A 25,599-nucleotide genomic window follows, 5' to 3' on the forward strand; every position below is an offset into this window, starting at 1 on the left:
TGCATTTTTATCTTTAATGATAGGACGAATGATTGATTTTTTCCACGTCATTGGAACAGTGCTTTGGTTCAAACTCTCGGTAATTAAAGTGTAAATAAAGGGAAAGCAACTCTTCAGACCGGCACTGCCTCAGGATTTTTTTTTTTCCACATAACAGACTTCACTGGCTCTCTAAACAATATGCCTTACCACCAGGAGGTAAGGCTTACTGTTGAGGCACCTTTAGAAAAATGTTAGGGAGGTGGAAGAAAGGGGGGGGAAGGACCCGCTTAAGACCTGCTAGGTTTGACATCTCCGAGGTCAGACAGACCAACAAACAGGGTCCACCCAAGCTCGATCCGGCAAACAAAAAGGGACAAAAATTCCTAACAAATTCCAACAGCCCTACCAAGAGAGATGAGTACAGCTGTCCACACCTGCTGGAGACTGAGAGAAGACTGAGGTAATTAGGGAGGGGGTCACATGATATATACAGTTCCAAAGTTTTGTCTCAGTCTCCACCTGCTGGTCATGATGAGATATATATATCCGCTTGTAAGATCCTATACTGGTCTGTAGAGTTCTAAAGAATGTACCCTGATGTATCTTGACCTACTGAGAAAAGGAGAAAATAGTTTATTCTTTTGAGACCTCAGGTATTGCAGTTAGGGGCTACCTTCATCCTGCGATACCTCTGTAAATGTGTTATGGTTTATAAGTATAACAGATATGTTTTCTATGAGCCGCAGCAGCTGTCTAAATTTATAACTACTAAACCTTAATGTTCCTCTCTTATGAGATTTGTATTCAAGTAAAACCGCTTAGAGAAGTTTGTTCAGGGGCTGTCAAGCTGCATCTTTATTTTCCTTTTTACTATTTGGTTTGATAATTTCAGTCTAATTCAATAGGTCTTTCTTCAGTTATTGAGGACTAATTTATACTTATGGTTGGATGCTATTTCCTTAAAAATGTGATGTAGGGATTTTTAATTCTTACTAGTAGAATTATTTCTGTTGACTTTGTATTTTTGCTTTTTTTTATTGTATTATTGTCAAATATCTAAAATTGCATAAATAAAGAATTAAGAAAAAGAAAAAAGTCAGATTAAACAATTCCTTAGTGCATGTCCCAGTCACCATCACTGTGAAACCTCGAAGTTGTTTTTCCAACTGGCTCCCATTAGTTACGAACTTAAAAAAAAATAAATAAACAAAAGCATGACAAAGGGAGAAGTAAACAATATTCCTTTTATTTACAGTCCTTTTCTTGTCTCAAACAAAATACAACCAACTTGAAAGCAGAAATTATGAAAATAAAGTCCTGTTCTCTGGGTCAGAAAATCTCTGGGCTTGCCAGGTATTAAGCTATTTGGAGCTACTTCACATTTGTTCCATCTGAAAAAAATGTCTCCTCACTATAATACTGTAACTATGGCTTACAATGGGAGAAGATATATAATCACAAGGGAATGAATTCTGAAAGTGGCTCCCAACATAAGAACAAAAAGACATAAAGCCTTAATGGGTCAGACCAATGGGCCATCAAGCCCAGTAGCCCGTTCTCACAGTGGCCAATCCAGGTCACTAGTACTGGGCCAAAACTCAAGGAGTAGCAATATTCCATGCTACCGATCCAGGGCAAGCAGTGGCTTCCCCCATGTCTTTCTCAATAACAGACTATGGACTTTTCCTCCAGGAAATTATCCAAACCTTTCTCAAAATCAGCTATGCTATCTGCTCTTACCACAGCCTCTGGTAATGTGTTCCAGAGCTTAACTATTCTCTGAGTGAAAAAAAATGTCCTCCTTTTGGCCCAAGTCAGTAGCTGCTTTAAAAGCAGCCACTGATCGCCTGCCAATCATTCCAGGGTGCCAGTTACAGAATCATGCCATGATAGGTGGCTGACATGTAGGCCTGGAAAACCCAGGCCTACATTTCAGCCACTTATCTTGGCTGCTAGACCTCAGCAGCCAATTGTGGCAAGGGGATTCCTCTTCCCCCCCCCCCAATCAGCTGAGCAGCAGGGACTCCACAAAGCCACAATTCTGTAACCGGCACCAGAATCACAAGTTTGGGGAGTCCCTGCCACTCAGCTGATGGGGGAGGGGGTAATTCCCCTGCCGCAATCGGCTGAAAGTAGCCATGACAGGTTACCCCTGAACCCCATCGCAAGTCAGCTGGCAGGAGAGATTCTCCTTCCCCCCTGGCTAACATCCCCAGCAGGAGAGATACCCAATCCCTCCTGCCGCCAACCCCTGCTAACATCCCTAGCAGGAGGGATGCCCAATCCCTCCTGCTGGCACCTCCCCCAAACACCTCAACCCCCGAAATCCACCAAGACTCTCCCCCCGTACTTTTTTGTGGAAGACTGGCCAGAGGGATACTCACACCCTCTGGTTGGCAGGCCCGCCTCTTCCAAAATGGCATGCCTTCACCTTGGATGGGCCCATAGGAGAAGTCATAGGAGGGGAGGGCCCATAGGAGGGGCTTTAGGAACTTGGGACAACCAGAGTCTTAGGCCTCCTTACCAGTGCATTCTGGGATGTACTGGGAGTTGCCTAAGACTCCAATTGGCCAGATCCCTAAGGCCCCCTTCCACTTTGGGTCTGAGAGCAAACATGCCACACGATTGAAGAATCATTTCGTCAAACTGAAAAGAATAAGAACAAAAATAACACATGCTTTATATGAGCTAAATGGTTTTTTTTATTTACTTTTCTTGCATATTAATATTTTGTCACATTTAATTATATTTTTGAAAAATACATGAGTATTTCTGGGGACACATCAGTATTGAAAAATTTGAGCAATAAATTGAAAAATATTAAAAAAGATAGCAATTTAAATATGCTATTCAATTATTCTGAAGGTTTTTTAAGATCAATGAATTAAACCCCTGTCCATATATAAGCCTTTGTGATTGTAATGATCTCTGGCGTGGATTTCTGAGATCCTTTTCCTTCAGTTTTTGAGTCTTTATTCATTTTATGTTTAAATGTATTTATTGAATGAAAAAGTGCAATACAATATGCCAAACAAAATACAACATTGTTCTTCTATATATGCACCATATATATCCCTTCCCCCACCCATCCACCCCCTCCCAATCAAACAATATTGAGCACATAGAAAACAGGAAAATAAAATATTTAGCTACAAATGTTCAATAATCTGCTGTGAGCATGTGGGGTGAGATCCATCCAAAAATGTTCCCAAATTGAGCAGAAACGATGTCCTGCCATAGTGTCCAGATCCCCAAACTGCCAACGCTCCAAAGAGGCATGGACGATCATCAAAGACTGCCACTGACTATGAGTCAGCGGGTCATTAGACAACCAGATGGACAAAATGGCCTTCTTTCCCATTAAGACTGCTCTAGCCACAAATGCAGACAATCCTTTGGGCTTGGGAGAAGCTATCATATAAATCTCAAAAAGAGCTCTAGGTGTTGGAGTCCATCGCCTACCCCAAATAGCGAAAATATACTGCCTCAACTGATTCCAAAATTGAGCAATATATGGGCAAGTCCAAAGCAGATGACCCAGCAATGCAGAAGCATGGGTACACTTCGGGCAGCCATGAGATGGAGTGATGCCCATCAGATAAGCTCTCATCGGTGGAATATAAAGACATAATATATTTTTAAATTGTAATTGTATTATTTCTGTTCATCGCTTTGAATTGTGATTAAGCGATTAATCAAAAACACTAATAAACTTGAAACTTGAACTTAATTCCCAATGTACAATGTTAACAGAAAGTTTTCTTGAAGACTTTATTGCTCGCTGGAGGTGTTGTGCTGAAAGAGAGCAATTAATATCTTCTGCCCAGGATGTCACCAAATTTCCAAATTAATGCCAGGTTGGATGAAATCTTAAAGGGATATGTTGTTGAGCTGAGAGACTGAATATTTCAGAAAGGCCTTCCCGACAAGTTTCAGTTAAATGACAAGCTGGTAATGAGCGGACATAATGGCATATTTGATAATATGCAAAAATGTTCATCTCCAAGAGGCCATAAGTCTGTTGTAAATTTGTAAAAGAGGCCAACTGTCCAGATTCTGTACACAAGTGAAAAGGATAAAAAAATCCCATTTGGGCCTACCTGTGAAAGGGTGAGTTCTGTAGCCCCGGTAGAAAGTTACAATTCCCCTGAATCAGGAGAAAAGGCGAGACATCTGAGGACAGAAAGACACCTACAAACCCAGCGCCATGTCCGCCGCACAGGGGCAAATAGAGGATACATTGCCACCGCAGGTCGGAAGGCTGGAGCCAATACATGTATGAGGAAACTGATATGATAAGGAGAAAGTACCGATAACTCCAACCTAGAGTCAGAAAAATATGAAGTACCTCTATACTAATCATTAATGTGATGCATCTGGAAGGCCATCGCATACCAACAAATATTAAGCAATCCATATCCACCCCACTCCCTCGCAGACAAGCTCTAACATATGTCATATGTGGTTGTTTGCCCCCCCCCCCCCCAAATAAATCATTGGAGCCCTCTTGTAAGCTGTAGGGAATGTGAGAGCAAAAGTGGCAAAACCTGAAATCTGTAAAGCCATTTTGGGAAGAGAACCATATTATACAGGGCCACCCGACCCACTGTAGTTAAAGGGAACGAGGACCGGATTTTGAGAGTTTGTAAAGTATCAGCCAATAAAGGGTCCAGGTTAAAAGCATAAAGTGTAGTAAAATCCAAGGGCAACCAGATTCCCAGATATTTAATGGCATCCAGGGCCCATAAAAAGGGGAAGCCACCCTCCCAATTATCCTGTAATGTAGACGGGATAGCCATGGCTTTGAATTTATAGCAATTCAAGGAGAAACTGGAATAAAATCAGAATTCTTCAAGAGTTTGTAACAGTTTTGCTGTCGATTGAAATGGTTGAGTAAGTGTAAATAACAAATCGTCAGTAAAACGCCAAAGCCTTTATAGTGTGCTCAGATATCGGAATCCCTGCTACATCTGGATCCTTTAAAAAGCATTCTTAAGAAAGGCTCCAGATATAGAAGAAATAAGAGCAGGGACAGAGGACACCCCCTGCTTAGTGCCCCGACCTATTTGAAAAGAGGCCATGATCTGATCATTAATTAACAAGCGTGCTACCAATTTCTTATACAAAGTCCACAACGCTCTAGCTTACGAGCCATCCACAATCAACTTGATCAAAAACTTGGGCCGCATCTAGACTGACTAATAATATGGGTATATCATGATGGGAAGCATGCGCCATAGTCAATATCACCCTGCGGATATTCTGAACCGATTGCCTGCCTCTCACAAATCCCACCTGTTCAGGGCCAATTAGGCGAGGAAGGAGATGTAAAAGCCATTCTGCCAAAAGCTTAGCTAATATTTTAACGTCTACATCAAGGAGCGAGATAGGGCAGTATGATTCAAGAGAGGAGGCCTCCTTCCCAGGTTTCAATATTAAGGTGATCATAGCTTCATTAGCTCCCTGGGCCAGGCTCCCATTCTCAATAACATAAGTATAATAATCTGTTAAAGGTGCAAAAATATGGGAGGATAGGAGCTTATAAAACTCTGCTGTGAAGCCGTCTGGGCCCGGGGCTGAATAATTATGCTGCAATTGAATCACCCTCTGCAATTCCCGAATAGTAAGTGGCACGTTCAAAGACTCTTTATCCAAATCTGTCAATTTAGGCAAGCCCGAGTCTTCCAGATAATCCGCAATAAGAGGGCCAGTGCCTACAACCTGAGCTACATAAAAGTTCTGAAAATAATCAAGAAACAATTTTTCTATATGTTCGGTTTTATGTTGACAGCACTATCAAGCAACTGTTCAAAATCACAATAATATAATAGTAATTAATTATAGCAAGGTCCTCAGAAGTGCCAGTATCAGCCAAGTGTTTCAATGGCTACAGTACTTTTGGCAATGGCCTCCTCCTTGGGCCCGCAGTGAATTCTTTTAATTTTTTTAAAGTGCTTTTCTATAAAGTGTTTTATATACCACAAAGTGCTTATTTGCTAAAGTGCTATATTCAATAATTTAATCAATTCTAAAAGCTCAATGAGCTAAAAAATTATCTTTTTGTTTCATTGTTCAAATCGGGAAGGGACCTGTCGTTCGACATGTTTCACTGATAGGCTGTATCAAGAACTGTCCCCTACAATATAAGCAAACTAAAATCAAACTCCATGTATATATACAATTGTTATTTTTAATCATTATTTTTAGGGATATACCATTCAAACTCTATAGCTAAAAAGAATAGTTGCCCCTTATCACATAACCTGCACCATCCTGATCTGTTAGTTTAGAACAAAGATGGCAACGGCGTTCTCTTGTGCTATATTTAACCCTTCCACTTTACTGACATCAGAGATATGAAACAGCGAATCAGGAATCACACCAAGGACATCTACTCGATTTCCTGGTTTAACCCAACATGTTCTACTGTATTTAAAACAAAGATCTAACGTTGTTCACTATAGTTTAATCTCCGTTCATAATGACCTCCCTCCTACCTCTTTTTACATGATCTATAATGCGCCATTGAATATCCTCAGCTTGATGATCTTTCTGCTGCCAGTGTTGAGCCAGTGGTTCCTCTAGTACTTCATTGAGAATTCTGGATTTATGTTCGTTGAACCTGATGTTCAATAGACGGTTTGTTCTCCCCACATATAACAATTTCCAGGGGCATATTATAATATACACCACATTATGAGATTTACATGTTGTATGGGTTCTAGATTTAATAACCATGTCCCTATCTGGGGGATACCACTTACTACCCTCAATGATCTTCTCGTACCATTGGCAATTGTCACATTTGCTGTTATTCCCAATTTCATCTTTCTCAACCCCTTCCTTGTATCTATATTTAGCCAAGCATTTTTCCAAGTTTTTCCTCCTATTATAGGCTATCATAGGGAACTCCTCAAATAAATCTGGTTTTAAATGTAATATATGCCAGTGCTTTATTGTACTGTTTACCAGATGGTTAGATCCATCATAAAATGGTATCACATATATCAACCTATCCTGTTCTTGTTGGTCCTGTTCTATGTGAGTTTGTGGGTCTGAGTGTTCACTATTAAGCACGTATCATATTTTGTGTGCTTATTTTTTATATATACAAAGATTTATAGATTGCTGATGGGTGACTAATCAAAGCACTATGTGAGTTTGTGTCAGCAATAATTCTAGGTTAGCATATTTTGCCCTGAGAAATGCTTTTCGAATTGCTTTTTTAGGATACCCTCTTTTCCTGATACACACTTCCAACTCCTTGGCCTGAGCCAAAAAGTCTTCCTCTTTTGTACATATTCTACGCAATCTGAGAAATTGCCCACAGGTATATTAAATTTTAATCTATAGGAGATTGAGAGGGGACATGATCGAAACATTCAAGGTACTGAAGGGAATAGACTTAGTAGATAAAGACAGGTTGTTCACCCTCTCCAAGGTAGGGAGAACGAGAGGGCACTCTCTAAAATTGAAAGGGGATAGATTCTGTACGAACGTAAGGAAGTTCTTCTTCACCCAGAGAGTGATAGAAAACTGGAACGCTCTTCCGGAGTCTGTCATAGGGGAAAACACCCTCCAGGGATTCAAGAAAAAGTTAGACAAGTTCTGCTGAATCAGAACATATGCAGGTAGGGCTGGTCTCAGGGCATTGGTCTTTGATCAGAGGGCTGCCGCATAAGCGGACTATTGGGCACAATGGACCTAGCAGCGGCAATTCTTATGTTCTTATGATGACTGTGAAATTGCGGTAGCGTGTTTTTCTCTACTGGTTTGTGAAATTATGTTGTTTTTAAGCTATCATGGTTCCCGAAAGATGTTAAGTTCCAAAAAAAATCAATTTTACAAGAGTCATGTGTTAAAGTTAATTTTATTTATGGATCCAACAAATTTATTTCCTGGACAAATTCCTTCAATAATTCCTCTGTATCAATCCAGATGAAGAAGACATCATCTAAAAATCATTTCCATGTCATCACTTTTTCAAATTTCACAGACTGATATATTAAAATGTCCTCCAATCTGGCTATATATAGGGTGGCAACTGAGGGGGCCAAAGTCGCCCCCATGGCGACCCCCCTGTGTAAGGAGATAGTATTCTCCGGAGAACCCAAAATAATTAGATGTAATCACCAGATCTGCTAATTGCATAAGACAATCTGTCTTTATTTGTGGGTCTCCTTCTCGCCTATCAAGATGATATCTGATGATTTCCAACGCTGCCTTTTGGGGGATCATGGTGTACAAAGATGTAATATCTAAGGTTGCCAATACCACTGAGTCTGGAAGATCTCCAAATTCTGTAATATAGTGATGAAATGTGAAGAATCCTTAATGAATGAAGAGATCTGAGATGTCATTGGTTGCAAAAAAAATGGTCTAAAAACTAAGAGAGGGGTTCCAGTACCGATCCCTTAGTGGAAACAATAGGTCTTCCTGGGGGTTCTTGAATTCAGCACTAAAAAAAGCAAGGATGAACTTCTACGGCGAGAAAATCTCCAGATCTAATAACCAGAGTAGTACACTTTTCAAAATCTGGCTATCTCTAACCTCCAAAATAGACTCCACCTCTCTCCCCTCCTCTCCCTCAGCTGAAGTTCTAGCAAAATTCTTCAATGAAAAGGTCACTACCTTACGATGCTCCTTCCCACCTGCAGTCTCCTACAACTCCCTGGTGCTCACGGACTCCAACCCTACTCTAATGGCCTCTAGCTCTATCCCAGCCGACAGATTCTGGGCTGCCTTTGAGCACGTATCCAAATCCCTCATCCTTAAAATCTGTCTCAAACTGAAATCTTGCAATTGTTCTTTAGACCCTTTTCCCTCCTACCTCTATGAGGAAATACCCACTTAGGCCATCTCTTCCATTACCAAACTCTTAAACTCAGCCCTACATTCGGGCCTATTCTCCCCAGAAATGGGCCATATCGCCTTATGCCCTCTATTGAAAAAACCCGACCTCGACCCCTCCTCACCATCCAGCTATCGCCCAATAGCAAATATCCCTCTCCTAACCAAGATGCTCGAGTCCATCATATCAACCCAACTCTCATCCTATCTAGAGAAATTCTCCTACCTTACCAATATGGCTTTCGCCCCAATTTCAGCACCGAATCCCTATTGACCTCCCTAATCTCCAAGGTTCAACAACTTCACTCCCACAACAAGTTCGCCGTCCTCCTACAATTCGATCTTTCTGCCGCTTTCGACGTCGTCCACCACGATATTCTAATTTACCAACTCTCTGAGATTGGCATCACCTCTACAGTCCTTGAATGCAGTGGCGTACCTAGGGTATGTGGCACCCGGGGCCCATCATTTTTTGACCACCCCCCCCCCCCCCCATGTAAAAATTTTTTTTTTTTTTTTTTTTGCAATAACCATGAAATGGAATAAATGGTCAGAATAGAAACAGGCAGTGAAAATTTTCTTTTATTGAACCTCATATATGTAACCATTATTCCAAACATAACATAACATAAATTATGTCTAAATTGTCATGACATTAGAAGTACATATGGAGTAGTTGCAGGTGATGCTTGGGACAGTTCTGATTGTGTTAGTTCGGTTTTATGTGTTTTTTGAATAGAAGGGTTTTTATTTCTTTTTGAAGGTTTTGCAGTCTGTGGTTGATATCAATTGGTTGTAGAGTTGGGGGTCGAGTGTTGCAGCTCGAATGGCTAGGAGGTTGTCGAACAGTTTTTTTCTTTTGACGTTTTTGGTTGGAGGGTGTGTGAATGGTGCACAAGTTCTCCTATGTCTGTTTGAAGTGGATTGAATTATTTAGCTGAAGAAATTAGTTACCCCCCATTCCACACACATTAATTCTCTTCCATTTTTGTTCCCATTATAAAAAACACTGATAAGTTCCCAGAAAAAAAATACATTAAAATAAGAAGTGAAAACAAAGGCCCCTACAGATGAGAACATAACATAAGAATAGCCTAACTGGGTCAGACCAATGGTCCATCATGCCCAGTAGCCCATTCTCATGGTAGCCAATCTAGGACACTAATACCTGGTCAAAACCCAAAGAGTAGCAACATTCCATGCTACCGATCCAGGGCAAGCAGACACTTCCCCCATGTCTTAATAACAGATTATGGACTTTTCCTCCAGGAATTTGTCCAAATCTTTCTTAAAACCAGCTACACTATCTGCTTTTACCATAACTTCTGGCCACTTCATTTTTAAGTTTAGATCTTTCCTTTCAAACAGAGACCTTGCTAGATGTCAAATACAGCACAAGGTAACTTCACATGGACTTAGCTGTGCAGGAAATGTGAATCTCCTCATACACCCACCATATAGTGCAAAAATGTGCAAAGGTCTGTTTTTTTCTTTCGATCACTACATAGCCTAATGCCACACAAGCAGCGCTGTTACAAACATATTCTGTAGGTCAATGCTAAGGATAACAAAGTTTCCTTCCTTGGACCAGAAGGAGATAAACCACTGGAAGAGATCCCAAAACAACACCCAAAGACCCACTCAGTGTGGACTAACTGGGGGGTGGAAATGGGCCCGGAGTTTGCTCAGCAGAATTTCCCAGACCACCTCTTCCTCTCAACACATTGACACGCTGCCACCATCACCACTAGGAACACCTCACTGGGTAGGCCAGCTATGCTATAAACTTTATAAAACACATTATTATATTTTCTTATAAAGCACATATTTTAACTGACCTCTCTGACATCCTCAGCCTTTCCATTCACAAAAATAGAAGGAAGAAAAGTTCCCATTTCCTGCTGTCTCATGTCCCCGGCCTATACAATATTTTTTTTCTGCAGACCCTTCAAAAGTCTGACCAAATCCTCGTTTCACTTGCATTATAAAGTACTGAGGATGCCATCTCTCCCCAATCCCAGGTCCTAAAGTCTAAGACAGTAGCGCAAACTAATGCTGCCAGATACAGGAAAAAAAAATTTTGATTCGATTCAGCCCTATTGAATTGGTTTTTCAATTCGATTTTCCTGCCCAGTTGGGTGATTTTTTTCAAAACTCCTGATGGGTTTTATAGCTTTTTCACCCCCTTTGGCTTCTCCTAACCACACTGGCGCTGTGGTGTAAATAAAATAAAGAAACAAAAAGGACTTTTCCTCTTTCTGTTAAATCCTAGCTCATGTTTGCAGTCCTTTACCAGCTCTGGCAGGATACACATTTCAAATCTGACATGTTATAATCACAAAACAGAAAATAAAATTAATTTTTCTACCTTTTGTTGTCTGGTTATATTTCAAATCTTGTTGGTCCAAGGCTCTGGTTTTCTTCTGATAACTTGCTTGCCAGGGTCTCCTTCTTTCTGCATGCTAACCATCCATCTGCCAACTCTGTCCTCCCTTTCCATTTCCCTTCCCTTCCCAGGAAGTCTGGTATCTTTCCTTTTTTTCATCTCCCTCCACAGATCCACCTTTTCTTAAATACCCTTTCATCCGGCATCTCTCCCTCCTTCCCCACCATCCCAGAGTCCACCATCTCTCCGTTTCTTTTCCTAATTACCCTCCTATCCAGTATCTCTATCCCTCCTCCACACCATCCCTTGTGTCCAATTTCTCTCCCTTTCTGTTCCTTCCCTCCCTAAATCCCATGGTCCATCATCTCTCTCCCTCTCCTCTATTTTCAGACCCATTATTTCTTCCCCCCCCCCAAAGTTTGGCATATGCATGTCTCTTTGAACACCCCCTTCCCTCCGTGTACTTCTAAATCATGGTCCCCCCCCCAAAGGCCTGTCCCCCCTTAAAGGTCTGCCTGTCCCACCTTGAAGGCCTGCACCCCCCTTGAAGGCCTGTCCCTTCCCCTTGTAGGCCTGTCCCCCCCTTGAAGGCCTGCCTGCCTGTCCCCCCCTTGAAGGCCTGCACCCCCCGAAGGCCTGCACCCCTCCGAAGGCTTGTCCCCCACTTGAAGGCCTGTCCCACCCCCTTGTAGCTTCTCCCCCCCCCTTGTAGGCCTGTCCCCCCTTGAAGGCCTGCCTGCCTGCCTTTCCCCCCTTGAAGGCCTGTCCCCCCTTGAAGGCCTGCACCCCCTTGAAGGCCTGCACCACCCCCCTCGAAGGCCTGCACTCCCTTGAAGGTCTGCACCCCCCCCCCGAAGGCCTGTCCCCCACTTGAAGGCTTGTACCACTCCCTTGTAGCTTCTCCCCCCCTTGTAGGCCTGTCCCCCCCTTGAAGGCCTGCCTGCCTGCCTTTCCCCCCCTTGAAGGCCTGCACCCCCTTGAAGGACTGCACCCCCCCCCGAAGGCCCGCACTCCCTTGAAGGTCTGCACCCCCCCGAAGGCCTGTACCCCCTTGAAGGCCTGTCCCACCCCCTTGTAGGCCTGTCCCCCCCTTGTAGGCCTGTCCCCCCTTTAAGGCCTGCCTGCCTGCCTTTCCCCCCCTTGAAGGCCTGCTCCCCCCCTTGAAGGCCTGCACCCCCCTTGAAGGCCTGTCCCCCCCCTTGTAGGCCTGTCCCCCCCTTGTAGGCCTGCCCCCCCCCTTGTAGGCCTGTCCCCCCCTTGAAGGCCTGCCTGCCTTTCCCCCCTTGAAGGCCTGTTCCCCTCCTTGAAGGCCTGCACCCCCTTGAAGATCTGCACCCCCCCAAAGGCCTACACTCCCCCCAAAGGCCTGCACCCCCTTGAAGGCCTGCCTGCCCCCCTTGAAGGCCTGCACCCCTTGAAGGTCTGCACCCCCCCCCCGAAGGCCTGTCCCCCCTTGAAGGCCTGCCTGCCTGCCTGTCACCCCCTCCCCCTTGAAAGCCTGCTTGCCTGCCCGCCCGCCCCACCCTGAAGGCCTGATGCCCCGACCCACCCCGAAGGACCGCTCGCCCCCCTGGCCTCCCCGCACCACCTATGAACAGCCGCAGCAGGATCGCGAAGTCAGCGTCAGCGATCCCTGCGCTGCTTCCTGCGCCACGGTCCCGCCCCTCCTCTGACGTCAGAGGAGGGGCGGGATCGCGGCGCAGGAAGCAGCGCAGGGATGCTGACACTGACTTCGCGATCCTGCTGCGGGCTGCTTCACAGGTGGTGCAGGAAGGTCAGTGGGGCGAGCGATCCTTCGGGGGTGGCGGGGGACTGAACGGCAAGGCCGGGAACACCCCCTTAGGGCTGGTACCCGGGGCGGCCCGCCCCCCCCGCCCTCCCCTAGGTACGCCACTGCTTGAATGGTTCTCAAAATTCCTTTGTTCCCGATCCTACATTGTCAACATGAATGGCACCTCATCCTCCCCCTGGATACCAACCAGGTTGGTCCCGCAAGGTTCACCTTTATCTCCTATCCTTTTCAACATTTATATGTCCTCTCTAAAACTCCTCCATTTATCCCCCCTTGAAACAATTTACACCTATGCTGATGACATCCTTGTCCTTCTCGAGACTGACTCGAACCTCACTAATCTCTCAGAAAACATATCCTCTTGTATCTCGAACCTGCAATCTTGGGCCCAAACGTCCAAATGAAATTGAATGAATCCAAGACAAAACTTCTTTGGCTCGGCCCAAAATTAGCTCAGCTACCCACCTCAATCCCACTGTCCTCTGGCTCCACTCTGCAGCTCGAATTCTCCAGCAAGGTCCTGGGCGTCATTATCAATTCTACATTGTCCTTCAATGACAACCTCAACTCCCTGGTAAAAAAATGTTATTTCAGCCTTCACATGCTGAGGAAAGTAAGATCTTGTTTCCATCAAAAACATTTTGCCGTTCTCGTCCAATCCATCATCCTCTCCAGACTGGACTACTGCAATTCTATCTTCATAAGCCTAACAAAGAAAAACCTTCACAGACTCCAACGGATTCAAAATGCCGCGGCCAAGCTTATCTTTGCAAAAAGTAAATTCGATCACGTCTCACCGCTCCTTCTCAAGCTTCACTGGCTTCCGATAATTTCCAGAGTCCACTTCAAATGCATCTGCCTAACTTTCAAGATCGTCCATGGCATCCTTCCACCATTAATTCCGCTTTCTTGGAACTCCTCAAACCCTAATACCACCAGACCCACCCAAAAATCGAAACTATCCTTCCCCTCACTAAAAGGCATTTCCCTCCCAGGAATACTGGGGACTTCCCTCCCCTTTAGACTCACCGAGCTCTGGAACAACCTTACCTCCCCTCTTCGGAACCTGAGTGCTCTCCAACCCTTCCGTAAACATCTGAAAACCTGGTTATTCTCAAAAATCTAACACTCCCTCCTCATTTGACATCCTAGCCCTCTAACTTCCTTCTTTCCTCTGATCTTCATCTAGCCCTTTCCTTGGAGTTCCTTTCTCATTACAATTCCTGTAAACCGTGCCGAGCTCCACGACTATGGAGATGGTGCGGTATATAAACCTAAAGTTTAGTTTAGTTTAGAATGTTCTTATGTACCTTTGGGACAAAGTATATTTTGGAGATGCTGGGATATTACTCCATCAAAAACGTTGCTTCTTTCTTCGTCAGCATCCCCCTTTCCTGTGCTGGCTGTACTAGTGTTTTTATTCTATGTTGTAATTGTTTCACTGGATCACCTTCCAATTTTTTATATGCTTTGTCATCCGATAGCTGTTTATAAGCTTCTCTGTTGTATTGTTGTCTGGATTGTAAAACTGTAGCCCCTCCTTTATCAGCTTTGAGTATTAAAATATCTTTCATCTCGATCAATTCTAAAAGAGCCTTAAGTTGTATTTTAGTCAAGTTCCCTGGATTGTAATTATTGATTGTCTCTTGTTTCACTTTTTTCAATTCGCCCAATACAAGTTCTTGGAAAGTGATGATTGCAGGGTGGATGCTCCCTGGAGGAAGCCATTTGCTAGATGGTTTCTTGATGGATATATCCATACTGGGGGGTGATTAGTCTGAAAATACACTTTCAATTGAATTTTACGCATAAATTTGAGTCATCGGAATAAAATTCAATCCAAGATGTAATACTTCCATCTGTGATGTTGTCAAGCTTTGTGTGGTTAAATTAATTACTGTTGATTGTTCCGTGTCATTACTCCTCCCGTTCCCATGTTCCGGCCTTGTCTGTTCCCCCGAGTATTGCCTCGGTCCGATACTCCTAAAAAAGTCTTCTGCACATCTTTATTAGCATTAGAGTTGGCATTCATGTTATCACTGCTTCCATTAGTGGAATATTCTGATTCCCCCAATGTATTTTCAAAAGCTGACTTCTTCTGTTTAGTGGGTCAGATAATTCTCTTATTCCAACTATATATTCGTTTATTTTAATACTCATATTCATCCCTTCAGAATTTTTTTTATTTTAGTCTGTTTAAGGGAATCGCAATATGCTACCAGAGCCTGTTGTAATTCTGTCATATGTTTATTATATTCCTCCAATGGAAATTTTGCTTTTAGCTCCTGATCCATACCATCCGATTTGTTTTTTAGTTCCTCCTCAAGATTAGTTGTAGTCTCAACTATTAATACCATCAGGTCCTGACTGCAGCAATTTAGAATCACCGTCCATTTTTCTAAGAATGATTTATCATTGGTAAATAATCTAGGCTCCTTCAGCATACGTAATCCCCTCGGAATCATGGCCTTTTTTAGATATTGGATAAGGGTACTTCCATGAAACTCAGCTTAAATCATCCTCTTCTGTATATTTTCCCAATCCCCCCCCCAAAGATTCTGATTTCCTGACTTGCTATTTTCATCCAGAAGAGCAGGTCTTTGTAACCATTTCTGGACCTGCTCTTCGGTGTATCCCATAAATTCTGTCATTTCTATTAGTATGTAAATTTCATAGGCTGTAACACATACTCCACAGTACTATCAAGCAGCCAAATGTATTTATACTATATTTCAATCAACTGTTCAAATCACAATACAGTAGTATCATAGTAATTCATTTTAGCAAGGTTCTCAGAAGTGGCAGTATAAGCCATGTGTTTTCAATGGCTACAGTACTTTTGGCACTGGCCTCCTCCTTGGGCTCGCAGTGAATTCTTTTAATATTTTAATTTTTTGTAAAGTGCTTTTCAATAAAGTGCTTTATATACCACAAAATGCTTATTTGCTAAAGTGCTATATTCAATAATTTAATCAATTCTAAAAGCTCAATGAGCTAAAAACCTATCTTTTTGTTTCGTTGTTCAGATCAGGAAGGGACCTGTCATTCGACATGTTTCGCCAATAGGCTGTATCAAGAACTGTCCCCTACAATATAAGCAAACTAAAATCAAACTCCATATATATACATATATATATATATAATCGTTATTTTTAATCATTTTATATATATATATCTCGCTTTGATAAATGAGCATTTTGGATTATATATATACAGTGGTACCTTGGATTATGAGCATAATCCGTTCCAGGAGCATGCTCGTAATCCAAAATGCTCGTTTATCAAAGCGAGTTTCCCCATAGGAAATAATGGAAACTCGCTTTGATGCGTTCCCACCCCCCCACCGAGGCCAGCAGCGCTGCTCCCCACCCCACGAGAACCAGCATTGCTCCCCCCGAAGGCCCCGCGATCCGACACCCTCCCCCCCGCGATCCAGCACCCCCCCCGCCGCCATCGGGCACCCCCCTGCCACCATTGGGAACCCCCTGCCGCCATTGGGCACCCCCCCCGCCGCAACCTGAAGTCCCCCAGAGCCCTCTTCTTACTTTAATGTAGCACCGGCATGTCGGCCTCCTCTTCTGTGCTGGCCTTGAGCATGTGCGCATGCTCAAGGCCTGCGAGTTCACGTTCTCTCCGAGGCGCCGATTTTGCGAATGTTTTGCTCGTCTTGCAAAACACTCGCAAACCGGTGCACTCATAAACCGAAGTACCTCTGTATATGTATATATACATATATATATATATATATATATATATATATATATATATATATATATATATATATATGGAGTTTGATTTTAATTTGCTTATATTGTAGGGGATAGTTCTTGCTACAAATCAAACTCTATATATGTATAAAATCGTTATTTTTAATCGTTTTATATATATATGGAGTTTGATTTTAGTTTGCTTATATCGTAGGAGATAGTTCTTGATACAGCCTATCGGTAAAACATGTCGAATGACAGGTCCCTTCCCGATATGAACAATGAAACAAAAAGATAACTTTTTAGCTCATTGAGCTTTTAGAATTGATTAAATTATTGAATATAGCACTTTAGCAAATAAGCAATTTGTGGTATATAAAGCACTTTATAGAAAAGCACTTTACAAAAAATTAAAATATTAAAAGAATTCATTGCAGGCCCAAGGAGGAGGCCAGTGCAAAAAGTACTGTAGCCATTGAAAACACTTGGCTGATACTGGCATTTCTGAGGACCTTGCTATAATGAATTACTATGATACTTTTGTGATTTGAACGGTTTTATGTTGAAGTATCCCCGCGCCGTCTTTAATACCCAAAATAAATCGTTGCCTCGCACCCTTTTCGTCAAAGTAGCCAAAAGTGTGTCAGAACAATTACCATAACAATGATATTTAAATTTCTGATAAAACAACATTTTTTTGTGTGTTTATGTATGTGGGAATTTAAAGCTGTTTCAGTAGAATAGATAGTAGGAGAGGGGTGACTGATGTAGTTAGGTTTAGCCACCGCCAATTCACGCTCTAAGCGCAGATAACCTACGATTTCTAGCCCCGGGATAACCTATGATTTCTAGCTATAACATAAGCTATACAATCCCCCCATAGCACCACCTTAGCCGTACTCCAAAAAAAATGTGGGTTCCTGTAAATATTGGTCATTAAAATCCAAAAAATCTTCCCATTTCTTCTAAAGATAATCCTTAAAGGGTGCATCTTGAAACAAATAACTAGGGAAACGCCAGCGAGCCGGATCCCACAAACCAAAACTCACATTCACATCTACCCAAATCAAAGAATGATCAGAAATTACAGAGGGGCCTATGGTCGCCAAACCTATATTGAGGAAGGAATGTTTTGTAGTAAGTATATCTCTCTCATTAGAGTGCAACAGCCGCCATGGATCCACCAGATCCAAGGCAACACAAAAATATGGAATCCCCTGTGTATTTGCTCCCCCCTGATGTACCTGCAGGTGAGACCGATCTCTACCTGATTGAAATCTCCTGTTAAAAATAAGGGTTCATTAACTCGCTCCAGTACCAAAGCAATGAGGTGTTGAAAGAATGCATGGTCATATACATTAGGTGCATATATATTTATTAGATGAAAAGAGTATGTAACAATTGAAATGTATAATGAAAGATTAGGTTTCTTATCTCTGCTAATCTTCCTTCTTGTATATCTCCTCTGGAGGCTGAACTAGAGGATTCTTGTATGTCTGATAGCTTCAGCTGCAGGGCAACTAAAAGATGATCCCTCCCCTTTGGGCTACTTGCCTGGGAGCTTCCTGTCCTGCTCAGTTAGTAGAAAAGCTATGTAGACCTATGACAACAGGAAATGGAAGAAAAGAAAGAGAGAGCGCAGGAACTCCCATTACCAGTCAATTCTGCTCAAAAAATCATTATACGAAAAACTATGGCCAAAAAAGGCCAACTGGAATCAAATACATAATGTAAACCTTATAAAACTACAAAACATAGGAAATTTATGGAACGTAGACTCAACCTGAAGATCAGAAGGGGCACCCCCCCTTGGAACCCCACCAACCCTTAAACTTTACAAAGGGGAATACTTATGTAATTCTTATCGAGGCTGGTCAAACACAGAAATGCAGCTTAACAGTTACTGAAGAGGCGACCTGCGAATCAGACAAAACAGATGGGCGGGAGTTCAGCCTCCAGAGGTAAGAAACCTAATCTTTCTTTCTTGTACAATCCCTCTGGAGGCTGAACTAGAGGGATGTAACAAAGCAGTCCCAAATTTCAGGGGGGGCCGATGAGGTTGCCGCGAGAACAGAAGCGCCAAAGGCCGTATCACCCTTAACCGCCACATCAAGCCGGTAAAACCTGGAAAAGGTATGAAGGGAAGCCCACATGGCTGCCCGACAAATCTCTTCAGGTGAGACCGCATGAGATTCAGCCCACAAGGAAGTCATTTCTCTGGTAGAGTGAGCCTTCACCCCAAGGGGAGGCTTCTTCCCCGCCGCCATATAGGCCGCACGTATCCAACGCAAAATGGTAGTCTTGGAAACAGGCTGACCCTGACGCGTGGGGCCAGCCAGGACAAACAGATGGTCTGACAGAAGAAAGTCATTAGAGGCTTCAAGGTATCTCAAAAGGAGATGCTGCACATCCAGAGACCGCAAAACACGGTCCTGAGACTTGAAACCCGAAGGAACAAAGGCTGGCAAACGAACTTCGGAAGAAAAGAAGGCACAGTCCTCAAAATCACTGCAGACTCCGTGATGCAAAGAAAAGGATCTCTGCACAACAAAGTCTGAAGCTCGGACACTCACCATGCCAATGTGACTGCTACCAGGAAGATAGTCTTAATGGTAAGATCTTTCAGAGAGATCCCATCCAGGAGTTCATAGGGTGGACGAGTCAGGGAGCGTAGAACCAAATTCAGGTTTCAGGATGGGCAAGGCAGGCACAAGGGAGACCTCAGCCTCCCGGCCCCCCTCAAGAACGGACAACATCCGAGTGAGAAGCCAGAAAACCCTGAACGAAGAGGGATCTAAACAGAAGAGACCCGCAATCTGAACACGCAGAGAAGGAACCACCAGACCCTTCCTGAGGCCATCCTGCACACCAAACCTGAAAACACTTCCAGGCTTTTGCGTAGGCCAATACTGTTGATTTCTGCTAGTTCTGCAGGAGCGGGGCGATAACCGCAGAGGAATAACCCCTGGCCATCAAGGCTGTCCATTCAAGCGCCAGGCCGTAAGACCAAAGCGGTCCGGATCTTGAAGTGCAATCGGGCCCTGCGTGAGCAACCTCTGATAACAAGGAAGACGCAGACCTCTCTCCGAGCTCAACCTCACCAGGTCTGTATACCAAGGTCTTCTGGGCCAATCTGGAGCCACAAGGATCACCCGACCCCTTTGAGAGGACACCCGGTGCAGCATGCACCCTATCATGGGGAAAGATGTACAGAAGTTCCCCAGTGGGCCAAGGTTGAACCAGAGCGTCAAGTCCTTCGCTGCCGACCTCTCGTCTGTGACTGAAGAATCTGTCTGCCTTTCTGTTCATTGATGATGCCATCAGATCGAAGGTGGGACGACCCCAGCAGCGCACTACCACCTTGAACGCCAGCCCTGACAGGGACCATTCTCCCTGGTCCAGAGTCTGACAACTGAGAAAATCTGCCTGAATATTGTCTATGCCGGCCACATAAGCCGCGGATAAAGCCAAGAGATGACACTCCGCAAAGAGCATCCGAGCCTCCAATCCCAGCATGGGACTCCTCGTGCCCCCTTGATGGTTGACATAGGCAACAGCTGTCACATTGTCCAAGAACACATGGACAGCCTTTCAGTAGAGACTCCCATGGAATTTTAGCAGAGCTAATCGGATCGCTCGTAGCTCTAGTCGTTTGATTGACCATCTGCTCTCCCTCGGCGCCCAGCGGCCCTGGACCGGGACAGACCTGCAAACTGCTCCTCAACCAGAGAGACTCATGTCCGTAGTCAGGGTCACCCAATCCAAGACTCGCAGAGGGAGCCTGCTGATCAGAGTGACTGGTTCAACCACATCATACTGCTGCGTGCCGCTGCCAACCAAGGCAGCTTCACCCCCAATGCATCTCTCTGGGGTTTCCACCGCACTAGAAGTGAAAACTGAAGAGGATGAAGGTGAGCTCTTGCCCATGGAATTTCATCTAAGGTCGCCACCATGAGACCCAACACCTGCAGGTATTGCCAGGCCATCGGTACTGGGACCGCTAACATATCCCGAATCGCACTCCTGAGTTTCAGTTTTCTGGATCCTGGAAGAAACACCAGGTTCAAACCCATGTTGAACCAGATTCCCAGGTACTCCAAGTCCTGGGTCGGCACAAGTCGACTCTTCTACAGATTGAGCACCTATCCGAGATGTTCCAGCAAAGGCACCACTTGGCAAACAGCCAAGCGACCCTGCTCCCACGAGGGAGCTCTGATCAACCAGTCATCGAGGTATGGATAAACTAGCACACCCAGAGATCGCAGATAGGCAGCCACCACCACCAGGATTTTGGTAAAGGTTCTGGGCGCCGATTCCAAACCGAAATGGAACACTGCAAACTAGAAATGCCTCCAGAGAACATGAAACCTCAGGAACCTCCAATGATCTGGGAATATAGGGATGTGGAGAGACGCTTCCATGAGATCCAAGGAAACCAAAAACTCCCCGGGTGCCACCGTTGCTATGACAGAACGCAAAGGGTCCATCCAGAAACGCAGAACTCGCCAGAATGCGTTCACTGCTTTCAGGTCCATAATTGGTCTGCAATCGAAGTCCTTCATTGCACAATGAAGTAAATCAAGTATCTCCCGGAGCCAAATCCATGGCAGCCAAATCCAGTAACCAGCGCACCGAAGCGCACAGCTTGCTGGCCCTGTCCAGATTTCCCTTGGGAGAGGTCAGGAAGAAGTCTGCCGCCAATCGGAAGAACTGCAATCGAAGACCGTCTTTTAAAATCGCTAGGACCCACTGGTCCTAGGTTATCTTTAGCCAGTCTGAAAAGAAGGCCGAAAGCCGCCCCCCCTTCCCGATTCGAGGGGGCCTCACCAGAGACCTGGCATCATAATTTTTTCTTAGAAGAGACAGAATATCGAGAGTTGGAAGGCTGTTGGCATGCTGTACCTCCAAAGCGAGGTCTGTAGGACACTCTGAAATGCCACCCCGCCACAAGGGGGGGTCAGGCGTACTGAGGTTCTCCGCAAAGGCTAAAAATTTGTCCATTCCATCCCCCTGGTCGGACAAGGTCTAGAGCCCAGAAGCGCCTGAGGCTTACGGTCCTGCACACTTGCCATCAGGCCATCCAAACCCTGACCAAATAAGGGCAAAACCTTTGAAGGGTAATTCGCTCAGCGCAGTCTTGGATGGAGAATCACCCGACCACTGGTAAATCCATAAAATTCTCCTGAAGCATCCAGCATAGCAAACACTTTCAAAATATCACAGAGTGCGGCTGCCAAATAATTCACTCCAGAAACCAGGAAGTCGAGATCCCAAAGGACAACCTCCTCAGGAACCTGACAAAGCTTAGTATGACATGCCCGAGCCACAAAGGAAGTGGCCGCTGTAGCTCACACTCCTGTCGCAGCAGAATCAAAAAGATACTTCATAACAAAATCTAGTCTTCGGACCTGGACAATCTGCAAGACAACCCCTCCAGCCGAAGGTATGGAGGTATGTTTAGTGACCTGAGCCACTGCCAAATCCACCTTGGCAGGATTAGATGCTTGGAAAATTCCAAAGCCATGGGATACAATTTAGCCATGGGATACAATTTAGCCATGGGATACAATTTAGCCATGGCCCTAGTGCACTTCAGGGGACCCTCTGGAGCCTCCCAACCTCCAAGAGCATTTTCGCTATATCCGCGTGATCTGGAAATGCAGCGGAGAGTGGGTGCGTAGAACACATGATGGAACCCTCTGCCTGAACTGCTGAGTCTGAGTCAAGTTCCAATGTCCGCAGGGATTCAGAGATAAGATCAGGAAGGCAACTGGACTTAGCCTGCGCACCATCTGATCTTCTCCCACATCGTGGGAATCAGCATTTTAGGAATCCCCGATATCCACTAGGCTAGCCACGTCAGCGGAACCCCCCAAAGAGCCGTGTGACAGCAACGGAATAGAAATTGATGCAGGCACCGAGACAATAGCGGGAAGGTGCCACTGGCTTTCAGGTGGACCAGCAAGGGAGCAGATTGACATGCTGGAATCCAAAGGCTGCACAGAGTGCCGCACGGCACTCTGACAGGGAGACATAAGCATATACCGCTTTCTCATGAAAGCCTGATACATCATATCCACAAATTCCGGTGAAAAATAGTCCCCTGCGGCTTTTTTTCCACCAAGGTGGAGCACAGCGGGTAAAACAATTTCCGTTTCTCAGTCAATGCTGCTGAATAATCCTGAAAAAATGTATCTCTGATTCTCCAAACTTTAGGGTGTCTCTAAGTTGTTTATATTGTCTTAGGATTTCCACCTTATGATTATAATTTAGCAATTTAGCAATGACCATCCGCGGGCGAGCTTCACGATTGCATTCTCTTCCCATGCGATGCGCCCTTTCAAGACATATGGGGCCACAGTTCTCATGCAATGGAAAATTATCACATAACCAAGATTCCACTGTGGTTAATATAGAGCAGGGGTAGGGAACTCCAGTCCTCGAGAGCCGTATTCCAGTCAGGTTTTCAGGATTTCCCTAATGAATATGCATTGAAAGCAGTGCAGGCAAATAGATCTCATGCATATTCATTGGAGAAATCCTGAAAACCCAACTGGAATACGGCTCTCGAGGATCGGAGTTCCCTACCCCTGATATAGAGGATCCTGCCACCGTCTCCAGGAAACCAAGGACTTGAAGGTTGGACCAACCGCACCGCAGACTATTGAACAAGATGAAATCAATGGGTCTGGGAGAGACATTTACTACATGGGTCAGTGATTGGCTAAACGGTAGACTTCAGAGAGTGGTGGTGAATGGTGCCCCTTCAAAAACGTCAGAGGTGATCAGTGGAGTGCCGCAGGGCTCGGTCTTGGGCCCGATCCTCTTCAACATATTTGTGGGAGATCTGACTCAGGGGCTTCAGGGTAAAATCACATTATTTGCCGATGACGTCAAACTATGCAACATTGTAAGTGAGAACACTTTACCAGATAGTATGACGCAGGACCTACTTCTATTGGAACACTGGTCCTCAACTTGGCAGCTAAACTTTAATGCTAGAAAATGTAAGGTCATGCACCTCAGCAGCAGGAATCCATGCAAAACTTATACACTTAATGGTGAAACCTTAGCTAGGACCAAGGCGGAACGTGATTTGGGGGTGATCATTAGCGAAGACATGAAGACTGCCAATCAAGTGGAGAAGGCTTCATCAAAGGCAAGACAAATGATGGGTTGTATCCGAAAAAGCTTTATCAGCCGGAAGCCCGAAGTTATTATGCCGTTGTACAGATCCATGGTGAGGCCTCATCTGGAATATTGTGTACAATTCTGGAGGCCACATTACCAAAAAGATGTACTGAGAGTTGAGTCGGTTCAGAGAATGGCCACCAGGATGGTCTCGGGACTCAAAGACCTCCCATATGAGGAAAGGCTGAATAAATTGCAGCTATACTCACTCGAAGAACGTAGAGAGAGAGAGGAGACATGATAGAGACGTTTAAATATATCACCGGCCGTATTGAGGTGGAGGATGATATCTTCTTTTTTAAAGGTCCTTCGGCCACAAGAGGACATCCGCTGAAAATCAGGGGTGGGAAATTTCATGGTGACACCAGGAAGTTCTTCTTCACCGAAAGAGTGGTCGATCGTTGGAATGAACTTCCCCTTCAGGTGATTCAGGCCAGCAGCGTGCCGGATTTTAAAAGGAAATGGGATACACATGTGGGATCTCTAGGGAGGTAAAAAATGTAGAGGGGATACACATGTGGTATCTCTAGGGGGTAAATTCAAGGGGGTGGGGTTGTTAGAGTGGGCAGACTAGATGGGCTATAGCCCTTTTCTGCCGTCATCTTCTATGTTTCTATGTTTATTTTCCAGGTCCTCACTGCCTGCGCACTGGTGAGCTCTTGTAAAGCCTGCAACATTTTGGCCTGGTCCCCCTGAGTGTCATCTAAATGGGAGACTCTGCTTTCAAGTTCAGTGATGCGTCAAGTTGTATCCATATTCATATTCTCCAGCCTCAGTAACTGTTCTTACAAGCAGTCTAATCTGTGCTGCATCACTAAGGTGACGGCTTGCGTTATCTCCCGCAGCGCCTCCAGGGAAAGTTGACTGACCTCGTTAGTTTGGCCTGGTGCCATCTTTTCTTCAGAGAGTCTCAGATGCTAGTGGTCTTTTTTTGCCAATTTCGCCGCCATCGGGTTCGCCTGTGAGGATAAAAATGTGTTCATGCATTGGACCACACTCTAGGGAATACTCCTGTTGCTCTGGTTTCACTGTGGCTGGGTCCAAAATGCAGTACTTGTACTTGGGGCCTGGGAGCTCAGGCAGAATGTGTCAGCCTGTGCTTACAGCATCACGTGAGCTCCCCATCGCTCTATTTGTAATCTCAACCTTCTTTCTTCAGTTTAATATACCCTAGGAGAATATCTGATGTTACTGAAGGAGGAGCTGGGATGTAACACAAGTATAGAAAGTTAACCAGGTAATGAGTAAAAACCAACCAGGTCGTGCATGTGAAAGACCGGAGGGCTAGGGCTTCGATAGGAAGGCAGGACTTAAATGGGAAGCCAAGGTGGCAAGGGAGCCCCTTCTGATGATTCTGACAGGTCGTGACCTGTTTGGGCCGCCGCGGGAGCGGACTGCTGGGCAGGATGGACCTGTGGTCTGACCCGGCGGAGGCACTGCTTATGTTCTTATGTTCTTACATTTACCCAGTCAATATTGGAGCAGTTGAAATCACAAAAAACACTGCTAAATTAATCTTCTTCTACTGGTGAGAGGGAAACGAAACTGCTGTACAACACAGTGAAGGAGAAAAAGACCTCAATTCCATCAAGGCACTCATCATAACAGAGCTAAGCTGTAAAAAGAGTGAGCCCTCGAATCATCATCAGTCATAAAAAAAGCTCCTTCAAACAAAACAGCAATATCACTTC

The sequence above is a fragment of the Geotrypetes seraphini genome, chromosome 7 (genome assembly GCF_902459505.1).
Source record: "Geotrypetes seraphini chromosome 7, aGeoSer1.1, whole genome shotgun sequence".
In the NCBI taxonomy this organism is placed as follows: Eukaryota; Metazoa; Chordata; class Amphibia; order Gymnophiona; family Dermophiidae; genus Geotrypetes; species Geotrypetes seraphini.